This window comes from Bos indicus, chromosome 3 (genome assembly GCF_029378745.1).
Source record: "Bos indicus isolate NIAB-ARS_2022 breed Sahiwal x Tharparkar chromosome 3, NIAB-ARS_B.indTharparkar_mat_pri_1.0, whole genome shotgun sequence".
NCBI lineage: Eukaryota > Metazoa > Chordata > Mammalia > Artiodactyla > Bovidae > Bos > Bos indicus.
Genome location: NC_091762.1, coordinates 101145218 through 101165876, shown reverse-complemented (window position 1 = coordinate 101165876; position 20659 = coordinate 101145218). Strand labels below are relative to the sequence as shown.

The 20659-nt window shown below is 38.7% G+C and overlaps 1 protein-coding gene and 1 non-coding gene across 2 annotated transcripts in view; one reads left to right on the top strand and one right to left on the bottom strand.

The window, feature by feature from the left end:
• The window catches only part of ZSWIM5 (zinc finger SWIM-type containing 5), a 161333-nt gene that overhangs the window by 113075 nt on the left and 27599 nt on the right, over positions 1–20659 (bottom strand). The window lies entirely within an intron of this gene.
• TRNAS-GCU (transfer RNA serine (anticodon GCU)) lies at positions 16869–16941 on the top strand. The gene has a single exon. It is a non-coding gene; the product is annotated as a tRNA-Ser (tRNA).

The window sequence follows — 20659 nt, the reverse complement described above, 5'->3', positions numbered from 1 at the left end:
TAATGAACATATCCATCTCTACCTTGGCACATAATAATCTGTATTTACTTAACTAATATTTATTGGTACCTAACCATGCGTCAGGCCCTGAATAAACATTGGTATATGATCCCAGCCCTTCGGTATTTAAAGATCAATACATATCTAGCTCAAGGAAGCAAAAGAAAGCCAGTGTAACAATGGAAAAGTAGGCAGAGCCGTACTTTAAAGAATATGTAACATATATGTGGCTAACCATCATAATACATAGTTATTTAAGCTTCTTGACACTCTGCATTTAAGGTGATATTTATAAACCAAAAATTTCAATGAAGTTAGTTTTTTAAGTATCTTTTAGACATTACAGTTTGTATCTATTTAGTATGTCTAACTTTTAAAAAAATGTGTGCATCTGTCATTTTAAAATTTCAGGATGATAGAGTAATACTTAGTAAGTTTTCACTTATATATATTTTATTAAAAGACATTATAGATAGGTGGTGATGACCTTGGCTTCCCAGGTGGCACAGTGGTCAAGAATTCGACTGGCAATGCAGAAGATACATGTTCAATTCCTAGGTCAGGAAAATCCCCTGGAGCAGGAAATGGCAATCCACTTCAGTATTCTTACCTGGAAAATCCCATGGACGGAGGAGCATGGTTGGCTACAATTCATGGGGTCACAAAGAGTTGGACCTGACTGAGCACGCACACACAAAGTTAAAAGGCCTCACAGACCGTGTTTTGTTTTTTATAAAAAGAGTAATGGGAGCAAGCAAGGCAGGGACTCAAACCATGCTAGACTTGAACGGGAAGCCATAAGAAGGTGTTAAGCAGGGCAGTGACCCAGTCACAACTGTTTTTTTCAGAAAGATCATGCTGGGCTTCCCTGGAGGCTCAGTGGTAAAGAATCTTCCTGTCAATGCAGAGGACATGGGTTCCATCCCTGGTCTGTGAAAAGCCCATATGCCATGGGGCAACTAAGCCTATGTGCTATAACTACTGAACCTGTGCTCTAGAGATTGGGAGCCGGAACTACTGAAGCTCGTGTGCCCTAGAGCCCATGCTCTGCAACAAGAGAAGCCACCGCAATGAGAAACCAGCACACCACAACTAGAGAGTAGCCCCTGCTCGCAGCAACTAGAGAAAAAAGCCCATGGAGCAACAAAAACCCAGCATAGCCCCAAATAAATAAACAATTTAGAAAAAAAAGAAAGAAAGATCATGCTGAGAGATATGTGAAGAAAAGGGAAATGAAAGTAAAGAGTAGCTTCTGGAGGAACCAGTTAAGCAAGTGCAATAATAGTCCTGGCAAGAGATGATGATAGTTTGACCAAGGGTAGTGGCAGCAGAAAGGATAAGTTTTAGACTGATTCAAGAGATTTAGGAAGCAGGACCATCAGGACAGAGTGGTGGATTAGATATGATGGGTAAGGAAAATGGAGGAGTCAAAGGTGAGTCTCAGTTTTCTGACTAAATAATTAGTTGGATGTGATGTCATTAGCAAGACAGCAGATTCCAGAGGAAGAAGATTTTGATAGAAACAGTGAGTTCAGTCTTGGACATAGTGAGTCTGATGATCTAGAGTGGACACACCCAGAAGGCAGTTAATTATACCAAGATTTGATAGAACATATACAGACTACAAAGGTGATGAGAAACCTTACTAGGCAAAAAGAAATAAAAGGCATTCAAACTGGGATGGAAGAAGTAAAACTACTAACTCTATTCACATATGGAATGGCCTTATATACAAGAAATCCTTAAAAAGAATTCATTTGAATCAGTTCTAATGAGGTGGATGAAACTGGAGCCTATTATACAGAGTGAAGTAAGCCAGAAGGAAAAACATCAATACAATATACTAACGCATATATATGGAATTTAGAAAGATGCTAACAATAACCCTGTGTATGAGACAGCAAAAGAGACACTGATGTATAGAACAGTCTTATGGACTCTGTGGGAGAGGGAGAGGGTGGGAAGATTGGGGAGAATGGCATTGAAACATGTAAAATATCATGTATGAAATGAGATGCCAGTCCAGGTTCGATGCACGATACTGGATGCTTGGGGCTAGTGCACTGGGATGACCCAGAGGGATGGTATGGGGAGGAAGGAGGGAGGAGGGTTCAGGATGGGGAGCACATGTATACCTGTGATGGATTCATTTTGATATTTGGCAAAACTAATACAATTATGTAAAGTTTAAAAAAAAAAAAAGAAAAAGAAATCCTGAGGGAGCTACACAAAAACTATTAGAGATAAATAAACAATTTCAGCAAGGTTATAAGATCAATATACAAAAATCAATTGTACTAACATGCACTTGCAATGAACAAGGAAATTTTAGAAAAGCAGTCAAAGATATAAAACCTTACCATCACCCCAGAAAGTTTTCTCATGCCCCTCACCAGTCAATCCCCTCCAGAGGCAACCACTGTTCTCCTTTTTTTAACTATTGATTTCATGTCTTCAATTGTTTTCAAAGGAAATTTGAGTCTTCTTTCAGATGCTGAATCCACTCAACATCAACTCAGCTGTGTCTGACTCTTTGTGGCCCTATGGACTGTAGCCTGCCAGGCTCCTCTGTCCACGGAATTTTCCAGGCAAGAATACTGGAGTGGGTTGCCATTTCCCACTCCAGGGGATCTTCCTGACCTAAGGATAGAACTCGCACCTAATTATTGATTAGTTTTGCCTATTTTAGAACTTCCTATATTGATATCAAACAACATGCACTCTTTTGAATGAGGCTTTTCCACTTAGCATAATATTCTTGAGACATACTTATGTTGTTGAACATATCAGTAGTTTGCTCCTCTTTACTGCTGAGTAGTAGTCCACTGTACAAATGAAACAGTTTAGCCATCCTTCTGTTCAAGCATAACAGGGCTATTACAACTAAAGCTGCTATGGACATTCTTGTACATGGTTTTTTGTTGACAATTTTTGAAATGTGCTTTAATTTATTTTGAGTAAATACCTGAGTGGAATTTCTGATCATAGGGTAGGTGTATCTGTAGACCATTTTCCAAAGTGGTTATACCATTTTGACAGGGCTAGTTGCTCAGTCAAGTCTGACTCTTTGCGATTCCATGGATCGTAGCCCGCTGGGCTCCTCTGTCCATGGGATTCTCCAGGCAAGAATATTGGAGTGGTAGCCATTCCCTTCTCCAGGAGACATTCCCAACCCAGGGATCAAACCTGGGTCTCCGGCACTGCAGGCAGATTCTTTACCATTTGAGCCAGCAGGGAAGACCCTTATACCATTTTTATATTCCAAAAAAACAATGTATAAGACTTCTCATTGCTTCACATCCTTACCAATATTTGGCCTTTTAATTTTAGCCATTCTGGTGGGAATACAGTAATACTATCTCATTGTGGTTTTAATTTACATTTCCCTGATGACTAATAACGTTGATTGCTTTTTATTGTGCTTATAAGCCATTTGTATAGAATAGTCTTTTGTGATGTATTTGTTTGCATCTTTTGCCCATATTATATTGGGTTGCTTGTCTTATTATAAAATTGCAAGAGTTATTCATACATCTAGATATCAATCTTTGTTCAAATATATGTTTGGCAAATAGTATCCCAAGTGATAAGTATTTATTGACTGAATTGCTTACAGTTTTTAAGTAAGGTTACAGAACTTCTCTCTTTGAAATCATATAGATTTGGATTTAAATCTTGGCTCTACCTATAACTAGCTATGGGAATTTGAGCACAGTATTTAACTTTGGGGGCATTTTTTCCCATCTGTAAAACAGAGATAACACTTACCTTTATGGGGTTGTTATGATGATTTAGACAACAGATTTTGACATATCTGGCATATAAAAGGTTTCCAATAAATGTTAGTTCTGTTCTTTTTTATTTCAGTTCTATGATAATGTGGCAGTTGCTGCCTTAAATAGCTGAACTGCAATTCTTATGCTGTAAAACTCGATAAAAATTTGAATTTTCACAATGGTGAAAAGCACTGCAATAGTTGAAACCATAACGAATTAGGGCTCCTGGGAAGAGAGTAATATATCTTTCTTTTATTCAAATTCAGTAACATATTCAAAGTAAGGCTGAACCTAAAAGCAGTTAAATCAAATGAAATTCATCTGGAGGTAAAACTGAAAAGAAAAAGGTGAAAAATTCAAATTGTGTTGTGCTAACAGTCATCTGTTACAGCACATGGAAAATTTAAATGACAGGCTATTGCAAATACAATTGTACTAAATGCTGTCTATACCAGTCAGCTGTATTTCATCTCCAGCAGAAATTCACATAAAACAGGTTTAACCCAAAAGCCTTTTTATGGAATAATTTCAACATAATAAGACTTTAAACACAAGTTGTGCTGATAACGTACTATAAATAAGTTAATTCAGCTCTAACAATTACCATAATTGTTGTTATACAGTATAGAACTAACTTTACTGTTTTGTGTTCTATTTATTGCTATAAAAAAATTCAGGTTCTGAATCTAAATTCTGTCCCCTTGGTTTACTATTCAAGTTAGTTAACTCTTCTAAATCCTGTTTCTTTCATTTATAAAATGGAGTTGGTAATATTATCTATCTTATGTCACTGCTATGAGGATTAAATAAGTTTATAAAGCCCTTAGCATGGAATACTTTTAGCATATAGTAAGCAATCAGGAGGAGAAGGGGACGACAGAGGATGAGATGGCTGGATGGCATCACTGACTCGATGGACATGAGTTTGAGTGAACTCCGGGAGTTGGTGATGGACAGGGAGGCCTGGCGTGCTGTGATTCATGGGGTCGCAAAGAGTCGGACATGACTGACCAACTGAACTGAACTGAACTGAAGCAATCAGTAAATACTAGTTATTTGTTATTGTTGTTACAAAGTATGTTAGTCTTTTTTTTTTTTAAGTTTCTGTGACTAGCCTGGGCTTCTCATTTTCCAATTTGTAAAGGTAACAGATATGATTATGATTCATCTGTCAAACTGACTAGAAAACAAAGGACAGATTATGTATTTTGCATTCTTCAGATAGCTTTCTTGGAGAGACCTACTCTCTAAAACGGATCCTTCATTTAAATTTTAACTTCTAATACTGTAAATATTGATAGATATGACCCACATAAGCAAATGCTCTTTGGGAGACCTCAGTAATTTTTAACAAAGAGGTCTTAAGATCAAAATGTTTGAGACTAATATAATGAACTGATTAGAAAATGTTAGTTGGAATTCTCCTGATTCAAAGTATATTACAGTCAAATTTCTGAGTAATGTATATTCCCTTTTTTTGGCTAGATTTAATTTGAGCAGTAATTAAGAACTGTACATATTCACTTTTCCCTATTGTAGTTATACTTACAGTAAGGTTACAAAAGCTAATTACAGCTTCAGGCCTAAGTTTTGTTTTGCTTGCCTTTTTTTTTTACTATGAACTAAAATTGCATTAACGTAATGCAGTATGCATAGTTACTTTATGCCTATAAGACCTTATAACTAGTGATTACAATTTTATGGTGATATGATTACTAAGAGAAAAAAAGTGCGAGTGTCAGTTGCTCAACTGTATCTGACTCTGCAACCCCATGGACTGTAGCCCACCAGGCTCCTCTGTCCATGGAATTTTTCAGGCAAGAATACTGGAGTATGATTATTAATAAATACAGCTTATTTGCAAGACACAAATCTTTCCAAACATACACAGTGGCCCATGAAAATGAACATATTGGGAAGCATGGCATTGAAATGAGCGCTTCACCTCCCACTCCCACTTTGACCCCTATGCCACTGCCTTAAGCTAGTCACTTCTCTCACTTTTTTCTATTACAACAGCCTTCTATGTTCATTCTTTATTCTCACCAATCCATTCTCCACACTGAGGCGAGAATGATCTATCTCAAAATCGAATCTGGCCACGTCACTACCCTTGTTATTAAAAAGCTTGTATGGCTTCCCAATTATCTTCAGCAGAGGACATAAACAGCCCACAGGTTAAGTAAAAAATAAAGGTAAAGGACTGCCGCCCCCCGCCACACACTGGTGCTTGGGAAATATGATTTCACATTTAAAATATCGATATATAACTTTACTTTAAAAAATCAGAAAATTTGGCAACACTGGGTCCAAATTTCCACATAGAAAACTGTGCTGAAGCAGAAGAAAGGACACCTAGATAAGAAGGCACATGTGATTTGTGACTTTCAGTTTATTGTTGTTTAGTCGTTAAGTAGTGTCTGACTCTTTTTGCAACCCATGGACTGTAGCCTCCTCTTATACAGTTGGATTTTGAAAGAGGAGTAAAACAGTTCATTTTGTGGGGAAACAAATGTGAGAAGGACATTCCAAGCAGAAGGCACTAGATGTACAGCTTACAAGGTAAAAGAATGTGTGAAACAAAGTGGTGTATTTGAGAAATGATGAGCATCTATGGGATTTTCCAGGTATGAATACTGGAGTGGGTTACCATTTCCTCCTCCAGAGGATTTTCCCAACCCAGGGATCAAACCCAAGGCTCCTGCATTGACAACTGGATTCTTAACCACTGAACCACCTGGGAAGCCCGATTTTCAGTTTACCACAGTCCTTATCCAGGCAATTTACTCAATTACCTTTCCTGCCTGACTCCCCATAAACAACTGAATTTGTGCCATCTGCTTTACAGGATATAGCCTAAACTCCTTAGAAAGACAGACCCTCAATGAATGACCTGAGTTTCTCTCAATTTCCATCTTTCTTATACTTTTCCTTCACACACATGCTACACTCATCATCTCTCAAATACACCACATTATTTCACATATTCTTTTACCTTGTAAGCTGTACATCTAGTGCCTTCTGCTTGGAATGTCCTTCTCACATTCGTTTCCCCACAAAACGAACTGTTTTACTCCTCTTTCAAAATCCAACCATATAAGAAGGTGGAGAAGTACATATTCTCATATAAATGAGATTAATGCATATCGCACAGAGCCTGGCATATAGTAATCTCTCATTAAATGTCCTTACAACAATTCTAAGATGTACGTATTATGACCCTATATTACAGACAGCATTTTGTTGTTCAGTTGCTCAGTTGTGTCCAACTCTTTGGGACCCCATGGACTGCAGCACGCCAGGCTTCTCTGTCCTTCATCATCCCCTGGAGCTTGCTCAAACTCACGTCCATTGAGTCAGGGAGGCCATCCAACCAGCTTGTCCTCTGTCATCACATCCCCTTCTCTTTCTGCCTTCAATTTTTCCTAGCATGAGGGTCTTTTCCAATGAGTCAGCTCATTATATCAGGTGGCCAACATTTTGGAGCTTCAGCATCAGTCCTTCCAATAAATGTTCAGAGTTGATTTCCTTTAGGATTGACTGGTTGGATCTCCTTGCTGTCTAAGGGACTCTCAAGAGGCTTCTCCAACACTACAGTTTAAAAGCATCAGTTCTTTGGCGCTCAGTTTTCTTTACAGTCCAACTCTCACATCCAAACATGACTACTGGAAAAACCATAGCTTTGATTAGACGGACCTTTGTTGGCAAAGTAATGTCTCTGCTTTTTAATATGCTGTCTAGGTTGGTCATAGCTTTTGTTCCAAGGAGCAAGCATCTTTTAATTTCATGGGTGCAGTCACTGTCCGCAGTGATTCTGGAACTGAAGAAAATAAAGTCTGTCACTATTACCATTGTTTCCCCATCTATTTGCCATGAAGTGATGGGACCGGATGCCATGATCTCCAATTTTTGAATGTTGAGTTTTAAGTCAGCTTTTTCACTCTCTTCTTTCACTTTCATCAAGAGGCTCTTTAGCTCCTCTTTGCTTTCTGCCATAAGGGTGGTGTTATCTGCGTATCTGAGGTTATTGATATTTCACCCGGCAATCTTGATTCTAGCTTGTGCTTCATCCAGCCCTGCATTTCACATGATGTACTCTGCATAGAAGTTAAATAGGCAGGGTGACAATATACAGCCTTGACATAATCCTTTCCCAATTTAAAACCAGTCCGTTGTTCCATGTCCTGTTCTAACTGTTGCTTCTTGACGTTCATACAGGTTTCTCAGGAGGCAGGTAAGGTGGTCTGGTATTTCCATCTCTTGAAGAATTTTTCAGTTTGTTGTGATCCACATAGTCAAAGGCTTTAGCATAGTCAATGAAACAGAAGTAGATGTTTTTCTGGAATTCTCTTGCTTTTTCTATAATCCAATGGAAGTTTGCAATTTGATCTCTGCTTCCCCTGCCTTTTCTAAATCCAGTTTGTACATCTGGAAGTTCTCAGTTTATGTACTGTTGAAGCCTAGCTTGAAGGATTTGGAGCATTACTTTGCTAGCGTGTAAGATGAGTGCAATTGTTTGGTAGTTTGAACATTCTTGGGCATTGCCATTCTTTGGGATTGGAATGAAAACTGACCTTTTGCAATCCTGTGGCCACTGCTGAGTTTTCCAAATTTGCTGGCATATTGAATGTAGCACATTAACAGCATCATCTTTTAGGATTTGAAATAGCTCAGCTGGAATTCTATCACCTCCACTAACTTTTTTCGTAGTGATGCTTGCTAAGGCCCACTTGACTTTGCACTGCAAGGTGTTGGGCTCTAGATCAGTGATCACACTATTGTGGTTATCTGGGTCATGAAGATCTTTTTGACCTTCAGGAGAAGGTCTTCTGAAGACCTCCTGAAGATCTCTTTTGTATAGTTCTTCTGTGTATTCTTGCCACCTCTTCTTAATCTCTTCTGCTTGTTAGGTCCATACCATTTCTGTCCTTTACTATGCTCATCTTTGCACGAAATGTTCCCTGGTATCTCTAATTTTCTTGAAGAGATCTCTAGTCTTTCCCATTCTACTGTTTTCCTCTATTTCTGTGCATTTTTCACTTAGGAAAGCTTTCTTATCTCTCCTTGCTATTCTTTGGAACTCTACATTCAGATAGGTATATCTTTCCTTTTCTCCTTTCAGTTCAGTTCAGTCACTCAGTTGTGTCCGAGTCTTTTCGATCCCATGAACCACAGCACACCAGGCCTCCCTGTCCATCACCAACTCCCAGAGTCCACCCAAACCCATGTCCATTGTGTCAGTGATGCCATCCAAGCATCTCATCTTCTGTCATCCCCTTCTCCTCCTGCCCTCAATCTTTCCCAGCATCAAGGTCTTTTCAAATGAGTCAGCTCTCCACATCAGGTGGCCAAAGTATTGCAGTTTCAGCTTTAATACCAGTCCCTCAATGAACACCCAGCACTGATCTCCTTTAGGATGGACTGGTTGGATCTCCTTGCAGTCCAAGGGACTCTCAAGAGTCCCCTCCAATGCCACAGTTCAAATGCATCAATTCTTCAGCACTCAGCTTTCTTTATAGTCTAACTCTCACATCCATACATGACTACTGGAAAAACCATAGCCTTGACTAGATGGACCTTTGTTGGCAAAGTAATGTCTCTGCTTTTTAATATGCTGTCTAGGTTGGTCCTTTCTCCTTTGTTTTTGCATAAATAACTTAAGCAAGACCAAGGAGCTAATGACAGATTTGGAATTTCTCTTTTTTCACTATTGGTAGTATTTTATTATCCTATTTTTTTTTTTTTTAATTGAAGTACAGTTGATTTACAATGCTGTGTTGGTTTCTAGTGTATAGCAGAGTAATTCAGTTATATATATATACATGTATTCTTTCTCATATTTTTTTTCCATTACGGATTATTATAGGATTGTGAATATAATTTCTTGTGCTATAGAACCTTGTTGTTCATCTATTTTACATATAGTAGCTTATATCTTTAATCCCATATCCTAATTTATCCCTCCCCCAACCTTCCCCCTGGCAACCACAAGTTTGTTCTCTATGTCTGTGAGTCTGTTTCTGTTTCGTAGATAAATCCATTTGTGTCGTATCTTAGTCTCCCCACATAAGTGGTACCATATGGTATTTGCCTTTCTCTTTCTGACTTATTTCACTTAGTATTATAATTTCTAGATCCATCCATGTTGCTGCAAATGGCATTATTTCATTTTTTATGCCTGAGAAGTAGTATTCCATATTCTTTTTCCCAGATATTCAACCAGTGGCTTTATTGGGTGGATTTTTATCTGCAATCAGAGATAGTTTTACATTCTATTAGAAGTCTTCTTGAAACTATATTGACATCTCAATCAGTTTTGAATAACCCCAAATGAGCAACTCATTCAAAGCCCTAGGCCATCCAAGAAGAGGATCCTAAGCTCTTCAAATCTCAGATCTGGGTTCCTGAAACAGCCATCTTAATTCTCTCTGCCCTCTCTGCTCTGTCTCTCTGATAATGTATACCACATCTTCTTATCCACTAATTTGCCAATGGACATACAGGTGGCTTCCATGTCCTGGCTACTGTAAACAGTGCTGCTACGGACATTTGGGTACTTGGATCTTTTACAATTAGTTTTCTGTGGATATATGCCCAGGATTGGGATTGCTGGATCATAGAGTAATTCTAATTTTAGTTTTTTGAGGAACTTCCATGCTGTTTTTCATAGTGGCTGCACCAATTTACATTCCTTTTTTTTTTTTAACAGTGTAGCAGTGTTCCCTTTTTTTCACGGCCTGTGCAGCATTTGTTCTTTCTAGACTTTGTAATATTGGCCATTCTGACCAGTGTACCTCAATGTAGTTTTGATTTGCATTTCTCTAATAATTAAGCACTGTTGAGCATCTTTTCATGTGCCCACTGGCCAACTGTATGTCTTCTTTGGAGGAATGTTTATTTAGGCCATCCACCCATTTTCTGATTGGGTTGTTTGTTTTTCTGTTATTTAGCCGTATAAGCTGTTTGTATTTGGAAATAAAGCACTTGTCAGTTGTATCATTTGCAAATATCTTTTCCCATCCCATATGTTTCTTTTCATTTTGTTTATGGTCTCCTTTACTGTGCAACAGCCAGTAAGTTTGATTAGGTCCCATTTGTTTATTAATATTTTGCTCTTATTTCTACTGCATTGGGAGACTGGCCTAGGAAAACACTACTATGGTTTACATCAGAGAACGTTTTGTTTATGTTCAGTTCTAGAAGTTTTATGGTGTCATATCTTAAGTCTTTAAGCCATTTTGAGTTTATGTTTTGTGTATGGTATGAGGGAGTGTTGTAACTTCATTGATTTACATGCAGTTGTCCAGTTTCCCCAATACCACTTGCTCAAGAGACTGTCTTTTCTCCATTGTATATTCTAGCCTCCTTTGTCAAAGATTAATTGACCATAGGTTTGGGCTTACTTCTGGGCTCTATATTCAACACAGTTGGAATTTGAACCTTAATCTCTCTAAGGTCCGTGCTATTTATCACTAGGCTATACTATCTCTTTTTATTTGACTCAAATGACACAGAACTGCCAAATTAACTTTCCTAATATATTTCATCATATCAGCTTTCTAATTAGGTACCTCCAACAGTTCCCTACTGCCAACAAATCCAAATCATTCTACTTTTATACTCCTAACTGCCTATTGCAGTTTAACTCACAATACAAGTTTAATATATAGTCTCAACTAATTCTACTCACATTACTGAATGAATGAATGAATACATGAGAAACCTTCACCTGTACTGATAATCTGTAGTAGATGATAGGATCTTAATACTTTCTTTGTGTGTCCGTGCATGTCAAGTCGCTTCAGTCATGTCTGACTCTTTGCAACCCTACGGACCATAGCCCACCAGGCTCCTCTGTCCATCAGATTCTTCAGGCAAGAATACTAGAGTGGGTTGCTGTGCCCTCCTCCAGGGGATCTTCCTGACCCAGGGATTGAACCCATGTCTCTTATTTCTCCTGCACTGGCAGGCTGGTTCTTTACCACTTGTGTCACATGGGAAGAAGTCCCAATACTTTCTTTAGCATTTCCCAACTCACGAATCTGTATTAGTTGAGTAAATATTAATAGTTGTACTTTCCGCTCAAAAAAATTAATCTGTCCCCCAAAAGGAGATAAAATGTCAACTTCATTTGTAATAAATAGAATATATGTTCATTTAGTAACCTTATAATAACTGAAGAACCTAGTGCCATATTAGTACTACAAATACAGTCTTACCAGAGTGAGCTAAAATGAACAAATATGTTCTTTAAAAAATGAAATATTTTACTATGCAGAAAACTGGAAAAAATTTTAATTTACGGTTCTGTAGCAAACTTACCACACATGATTTTAGACAAATCACAACTAATATCAATACAGAACCTTATATTTCAGCAAGCACTTCAGATATTTTATCTTCTATAGCTGAACTCAAGAGGAAAACACTCTGTCAAAAAGGAGCAAGGAAGATCGTGGCATGCTTTTTTCTCCACAAAACGTCCTTATAACCTTCTGAGAACCTGTAGGATCACAGGGTTTAGAGCAGTTAGCAAACAAACCACATATTTAGATTACGGCTGAGCGCCGAAGAATTGATGCTTTTGAACTGTGGTGTTGGAGAAGACTCTTGAGAGTCCCAACCAGTCCATTCTGAAGGAGATCAGCCCTGGGATTTCTTTGGAAGGAATGATGCTAAAGCTGAAACTCCAGTACTTTGGCCACCTCATGCGAAGAGTTGACTCATTGGAAAAGACTCTGATGCTGGGAGGGATTGGGGGGCAGGAGGAGAAGGGGACGACAGAGCATGAGATGGATGGATGGCATCACTGACTCAATGGACGTGAGTCTGAGTGAACTCCAGGAGTTGGTGATGGACAGGGAGGCCTGGCGTGCTGTGATTCATGGGGTCGCAAAGAGTCGGACACGACTGAGTGACTGATCTGATCTGATCATGTAAATCACCTTTTTTTTCTTAAGTTCCCCGACCAGAGATCAAACCCCACTCCAGTAGTGAAAGTGCTGAATCCTAACCACTGAACTACCAGGGAATTTCTGTGAATTCACTCTTAAAATGAGTTTTATAAACCACTCATCAGTAAAACTTCTAAATGTTCTGCCTGTTTTCTTCCTTGTATTGTTTTCTAACGAATTCTATAATACAATGAAAAGTGAAATTATCTAAATTGCTATTGGTAAATCATAAAGGCAATTAAAAAAGGTGAATAAAATCAACAATATATTTCCATTCATGAAGTCACCTGTTCTGCTTTTCTATTTATACTGCAAAATGAATTATTTCCTTGATTTAAATTATAACTATCACTAATGTCAACCATTTTATACTACTGGAGGAAAAAGTTCATATTGAAAGAATACATAATAGGTCCATGATATATTAATTTAATATACTAGGCTCAACAATAGATTTAGTGTTCCAGTACAGCATCAGCTAGATAGTTTTTTTAAGTCTGTGCATTAAAGATGTGATATGATGTATAAGGTAAGAATGAGTATTATTAAAGGCAATAAAGATTAGTCATAGTCTATATACAAAATCTATGTCTGAATTTTCTTAGTTATGAAGAGGAAAGGAATAATTTCAGCACATAATGTGTTCACGTAACTGATTTGTTTTGCCCTTCTCAATCACTCTTTTGGACTTAAGCTGTTCATTTTATTTTTCACTATGCCTAACTGAAAACAGCATAATGATTAAGATTTTGGACACAAGTACCAGATTGTCTTGGTTCTAACCTCAGCTCTGCCACTTAACTAGTTATGTGATGTTGGACACATTGTCAACATCCATTGGATCATCGAAAAAAAAGAGAATTCCAGAAAAACATCTACTTCTGCTTTATTGATTATGCCAAAGCCTTTGACTGTGTAGACCACAATAAACTGTGGAAAATTCTTAAAGAGATGGGAACATCAGACCACCTGACCTACCTCCTGAGAAACCTGTATGCAGGTCAAGAAGCAACTGTTAGAACCAGACATGGAACAACGGACTGGTTCCAAATTGGGAAAGAAGTATGTCAGGGCTGTATATTGTCACCCTGCTTATAACTGCTGTGCAGAGTACATCATGCAAAATGTGGGGCTGGATGAAGCACAAGTGGAATCAAGATTGCCAGGAGAAATATCAATAACCTCAGATACGTAGATGACACCACCCTTATGGCAGAAAGTGAAAAAGAACTAAAGAGCCTCTTGATGAAAGTGAAAGAGGAGAGTAAGAAAGCTGGCTTAAAACTCAACATTCAAAAAACAAAGACCATGGCATCCAGTTCCACGACTTCATGGCAAATAGATGGGGAAACAATGGAAACAGTGAGAGACTTTATTTTTGGGGGTTCCAAAATCACTGCAGATGGTGACTGCAGCCATGAAATTAAAAGATGTTTGCTCCTTGGAACAAAAGCTATGACCAACCTAGACAGCATATTAAAAAGCAGAGACAATACTTTGCCAACAAAGGTCCGTCTAGTCAGAGGTACGGTTTTTCCAGTAGTCATGTAAGGATGTGAGAGTTGGACTATAAAGAAAGCTGAGTGCCAAAGAATTGCTGTTTTTGAACTGTGGCATTGGAGGAGACTCTTGAGAGTCCCTTGGACTGTAAGGAGATCCAACCAGTCCATCCTAAAGGAAATCAGTCCTGAATATTCATTGGAAGGACTGATGCTGAAGCTGAAATTCCAATACTTTGGCCACCTGATGCAAAGAACGGACTTGTTGGAAAAGACCCTGATGCTGGGAAAGATTGAAGGCAGGAGGAGGAGAAGGGGACGACAGAGATGAGATGGTTGGATGGCATGAGTTTGAGCAAGCTCTGAGAGTTGGTGATGGACATCGAAGCCTAGCGTGCTGCAGTCCATGGGGTCACAAAGAATCAGACACGACTGAGTGACTGAACTGAACTGATAAAGTTCAGTTATTGGTGGTATAATGGTGAACATAGCTGCCTTCCAAGCAGCTGACCTGGGTTTGATTCCCAACCAACACAACCTTCACTTTTGGGCTTCCTTTGTGACTCAGAGACTAAAGAATCTGCCTGCAATGCAGGAGACCTGGGTTTGATCCCTGGGTTAGGAAGATCCCCCAGAGAAGGGAATGGCAACTCACTCCAGTATTCTGGCCTGGAGAATCTCATGGACAGAGGAACCTGGTGGGTTACAGTCCATGGGGTCACAAAGAGTTGGACTCGAATGAACAATGACACTTCCAAAAGGCTTAAAGTCAGAGAGAGAAAATGTGACAATGGAAGCAGTGGTTGGAGTGACAGGCTATGAAAATGGAAGAAAGATCCATGAGCCACAAAATGCTAATGTGGCTTCTACAAGGTAAAAAAAGGCATGGAAAGAGACTTTCCGCTAGGGTGTCCAGATGTAACAAAGCTCTGCTGACAACTTGGTTTTTGCCCAGAAAGACCCATTTCAAATTTCTGATTTCCAGAACTATAAAGTACTAATATGTGCTGTTTTAAGCTTCGAAGTCTGTGGTACCTGTTACAGCAGTAATAGAACACTAACACAAACAGCAACATTGATTTATACAAATTAACCTACAGATCCAATGCAATCCCTATCAAAATCCCAGCTGGCTTTTTTGTAGAAATTGACAAGCTGATCCTAAAATTCATACAGAAACTCAAGAGAACCAGAGTAGCTAAAACAATCTTGAAAAATAAGAACAGTACTAATCAAAACAATATGGTACTGGCATAAAAACAGATATATAGACCAGTGGAACCATATGAAAAGCCAGGAATAACCCCATGCATAAATGGTCAACTAATATTTGACAAGGACCAAGAAAATTCAATGGGAAAGGATAGTTTCTTTAATAAACAGTGTTGGGAAAACTGTACATACACATGTAAAAGAAAAGTTGGACCCTTTTCTTACCACTCACAAAATATTAACTCAAAAAGAATTAAATTTAAGACCTAAAACTACAAAACACCTAGAAGAAAATATAGGGGAAGGGCTCATTTATCTGGGTCTTGGCAATGACTTTTTGACAACAGAAGCACAAGCAACAAAAGCAAAAATAAACAAGTGGGACTACATCAAGCTAAAAACTTTCTGCACAGCAAAAGAAATAATTAACAAAATGAAAAGGCAACCAAGGGAATGGGAGAAAACATCTGCAAACCATACAATACATAAGGGGTTAATATCCAAAATGTGTAAGGAACTAATGTAACTCAATAGCAAAAACATAAATAATCCGATTAAAAAATGGGTGGAGGATTTGAATAAACAGTTTTCTAAAGACGACATACACATGAAAAGGTGTTCAATGTCTTTGTGTGCATATGCTAAGCTGCTTCAGTTGTATCTGACTATTTGTGACCCTACGGACTGTAGTCCACCAGGCTCCTCTGTCAATGTCTTCAGGGAAATGCAAGGAAAAACCAAAAGATACCACCTCCCACCTCTTAGAATGACTATTATAAAAAAAAAAAAGAGAGATAACAAATGCTGTCCAGGATGAGGAGAAAAAGGTAATCTTGGTGCACTGTTGGCAGGAACATAAACTAGTATGCCCACTATGGGAAAACATTGTGAAAGTTTCTCAAAATTAAAAAATAGAACTACTGTATGATCCAGCAATCCCACTTTCAGGTATAAAGGAATGAAATCACTATCTCAAAGAGATATTAGCACTCCCATGTTTACCGTAGCATTATTTATAATAGCCAAGACATGGAAACAAGCTAAGTGTCAATCAAGGGATGAACAGATTTTAAAAATGTGGTGTGTGTGTGTATTATTCAGTCATAAAAAAGGATATTTTGCCATTTGTGACAACATGAGTGGACCTTGAAGTCATTAAGCTAAGTGAAATAAGTCAGCCAGAAAAAAACAAATACTGTATAATCTCATTTATATGTGTAATCTAAAAACACCAAACTCATAGAACAGAGAATAGAATGGTAGTTGCCAAGGGCTGAGGGGAGAACAGGATATGTTAGTCAAACTTACAGTTATGAGACAGTTCAGTTCAGTCACTCAATTGTGTCTCACTCTTTGTGACCCCATGGACTGCAGCACGCCAGGCCTCCCTGTCCATCACCAACTCCCGGAGTTCACCCAAACTCATGTCCACTGGTGGCTCAGAGGATAAAGCATCTGCCTGCTATGCAGAAGACCCAGGTTCGATCCCTGGGTTGGGAAGATCCCATGGAGAAGGAAATGGCAACCCACTTCAGTATTCTCACCTGGAGAATCCCATGGACAGAGGAGCCTGGCAGGCTATAGTCCACCGGATTGCAAAAAGTTGCACACGACTGAGCAACTAACACATAACACACACATGTCCACTGAGTTAGAGACATCATCTAACCATCTCATCCTCTGTCGGCCCCTTCTTCTCCTGCCTTCAATCTTTCTCAGCATCAGGGTCTTTTCAAATGAGTCAGTTCTTCACATCAGGTGGTCAAAGTACTGGAGTTTCAGCTTCAGCATGAGTTCTTCCAAATGAATATTCAGGACTGACTTCCTTCAGAATGGACTGGTTGGATCTCCTTGCAGTCCAAGGGATTCCCAAGAGTCTTCTCCAGCACTACAGTTCAAAAGCATCGATTCTTCGGCACTCAGCTTTCTTTATAGTCCAACTCTCACATCTATACATGACTACTGGAAAAACCATAGCTTTGACTAGACGAACCTTTGTTGACAAAGTAATGTCTCTGCTTTTTAATATGCCATCTAGGTTGGTCATAACTTTTCTTCCAAGGAGCAAGCATCTTTTAATTTCATGGTAGCAGTCACCATCTGCAGTGATTTTGGAGCCCAAGAAAATAAAATCTCTCACTGTTTCCACCATTTCCCCATCTATTTGCCATGAAGTGATGGGACCAAATGCCATGATCTAGTTTTCTGAATGTTGAGTTTTAAGCCAATTTTTTCACTCTCCTCTTTCACTTTCATCCAGAGGCTCTTAAGTTCTTTGCTTTCTGCTATAAGGGTGGTATCATCTATATATCTGAAGTTGTTGATATTTCTTCCAGCAATCTTGGTTTCAGCTTGTGCTTCATCCAGCCCAGCGTTTCCCATGATGCACTCTGCATAGAAGTTAAATAAGCAGGGTGACAATATACAGCCTTGACGTACTCCTTTCCCTATTTGGAACCAGTCTTCTAACTGTTGCTTCCTGACCTGAATACAGATTTCTCAAGAGTCAGGTCAGGTGGTCAGGTATTCCCATCCCTTTAAGAATTTTCCAGAGTTTGTTGTGGTCCACAGAGTCAAAGGCTTTGGGGTAATCAGTAAAGCAGAAGTAGATGTTTTCTGGAATTCTCTTGCTTTTTTGATGATCCAGCGGATGTTGGCAATTTGATCTCTGGTTCCTCTGCCTTTTCTAAATCCAGCTTGAACATCTGGAAGTTTATGGTTCACATACTGTTGAAACCTGGCTTGGAGAATTTTGAGCATTACCTGGCTAGTGTGTAAGATGAGTGCAATAAGATAAGTAAGTTCCAGGAACCTAATGTACAGCATGGTGACCACAGCTAACAATAATGTACTGTATACTTGAAAGTTGTTATGAGAATATATATTTAATATTCTCACCAGAAAAACAAGAAAATGGTATGTGAGGTGAAGAATGTGTTAACTAATCTTACTGTGGTAAACATTTCATAATATATACATGTATCAAATCATTACATCATATCCCTTAAACTTGCAAAACATTACATGTCAATTATCTCAATAAAGCTGGAAAAAGAAAGAATTAAAAGAATAAAGTTCAAAACTCACTTTCCAATTTCAATACTACTGAGCAACACAAATCAAAAGTGTGATATTAACAGAAGGAAAGACATATAGATCAATGGAACAGAATTGAGACTCCAGAAATAAATTTTATTAATTTTCAGTTAACTTTCAACACGAGTGCCAAAACCATTCATTGGGAAACTGAAACTGAAAGTTGCTCAGTCGTGTCCGACTCTTTGCGACCCCATGAACTATACAGTTCATGGAATTCTCTAGGCCAGAATACTGGAGTGGGTAGCCTATCCCTTCTCCAGGGGATCTTCCCAACTCAGGAATAGAACCGGGGTCTCCTGCATTGCAGGCGGATTCTTTACCAACTGAGCTATCAGGGAAGCCCATCATTTAACGTTGGGACGACTGAGTAGCCACATGCCAAAGAATGAAGCTGAAGACCTTTCTGACACCATATACAAAAATCAACTCAAAATGGAATACAGACAGAAGTAGAAGAGCTAAAATTATAAAAGCCATAGATGAAAACATAGAAGTAAATCTTCATGTTGTTGTGCTAGGCAGTGGTTTCTTAGAAATGTTATCAATAAAGCAAGCAACAAAGAAAAAAATAAACTGTACTTCATTAAAACTAAAAACTTTTGTGCTTCAAAAGATATTACCAATGAAGTGAAAAGACAACCCACAAAGTGGAAGAATATGTTTACAAATCACATTTGTGATAAAAGACTACTATCTAGAAAAAATAAATAACTCTTACAACTCAACAATAAAAACACAACCCAACTTAAAAACGGGCAAAGAATCTGAAGAGTCATTTCTCCAAAGAAGATATACAAATGGCCAATAAACACATGGAAAGATGCTCAACATCATTAGTCATCAGAGAAATGGAAATCAAAATCAACCACAATACTGCTTCATTCCTACTGCTGCTAAATCACTTCAGTTGTGTCCAACTCTGTGCGACACACAGACAGGAGTCCACCAGGCTCCCCCGTCCCTGGGATTCTCCAGGCAAGAACACTGGAGTGGGTTGCCATTTCCTTCTCCAATGCATGAAAGTGAAAAGTGAAAGTGAAGTCGCTCAGTCGTATCCGACTCTTAGTGACCCCATGGAACTGCAGCCTACCAGGCTCCTCCATCCATGGGATTTTCCAGGCAAGAGTACTGGAGTGGGGTGCCATTGCCTTCTCCGTCATTCCTACTAGGATGGTAATAATAAAAAAGATAGATAATAATAATCTTTGACAAGGATGCAGAGAAATTGAAATCCTTATATATTGTGAAGGCAGGGGGTGTAAAATGGTGTAGATACTTTGGAAAACAGTTTGGCAGTTCCTCAAAAAGTTAAACACATTTCTCTGATAATGAGTGATGTTGAGCATCTTTTCATGTGTTTGTTAGCCATCTGTATGTCTTCTTTGGAGAAATGTCTATTTAGTTCTTTGGCCCATTTTTTGATTGGGTCGTTTATTTTTCTGGAGTTGAGCTGTAGGAGTTGCTTGTATATTTTTGAGATTAGTTGTTTGTCGGTTGCTTCATTTGCTATTATTTTCTCCCATTCTGAAGGCTGTCTTTTCACCTTGCTAATAGTTTCCTTTGATGTGCAGAAGCTTTTAAGGTTAATTAGGTCCCATTTGTTTATTTTTGCTTTTATTTCCAATATTCTGGGAGGTGGGTCATAGAGGATCCTGCTGTGATGTATGTCGGAGAGTGTTTTGCCTATGTTCTCCTCTAGGAGTTTTATAGTTTCTGGTCTTACGTTTAGATCTTTAATCCATTTTGAGTTTATTTTTGTGTATGGTGTTAGAAAGTGGTCTAGTTTCATTCTTTTACAAGTGGTTGACCAGATGAGGTACCATTTCACACCAGTCAGAATGGCTGCGATCCAAAAGTCTACAAATAATAAATGCTGGAGAGGGTGTGGAGAAAAGGGAACCCTCTTACACTGTTGGTGGGAATGCAAACTAGTACAGCCACTATGGAGAACAGTGTGGAGATTACTTAAAAAACTGGAAATAGAACTGCCTTATGATCCAGCAATCCCACTGCTGGGCATACACACTGAGGAAACCAGAAGGGAAAGAGACACGTGTACCCCAATGTTCATCGCAGCACTGTTTATAATAGCCAGGACATGGAAGCAACCTAGATGTCC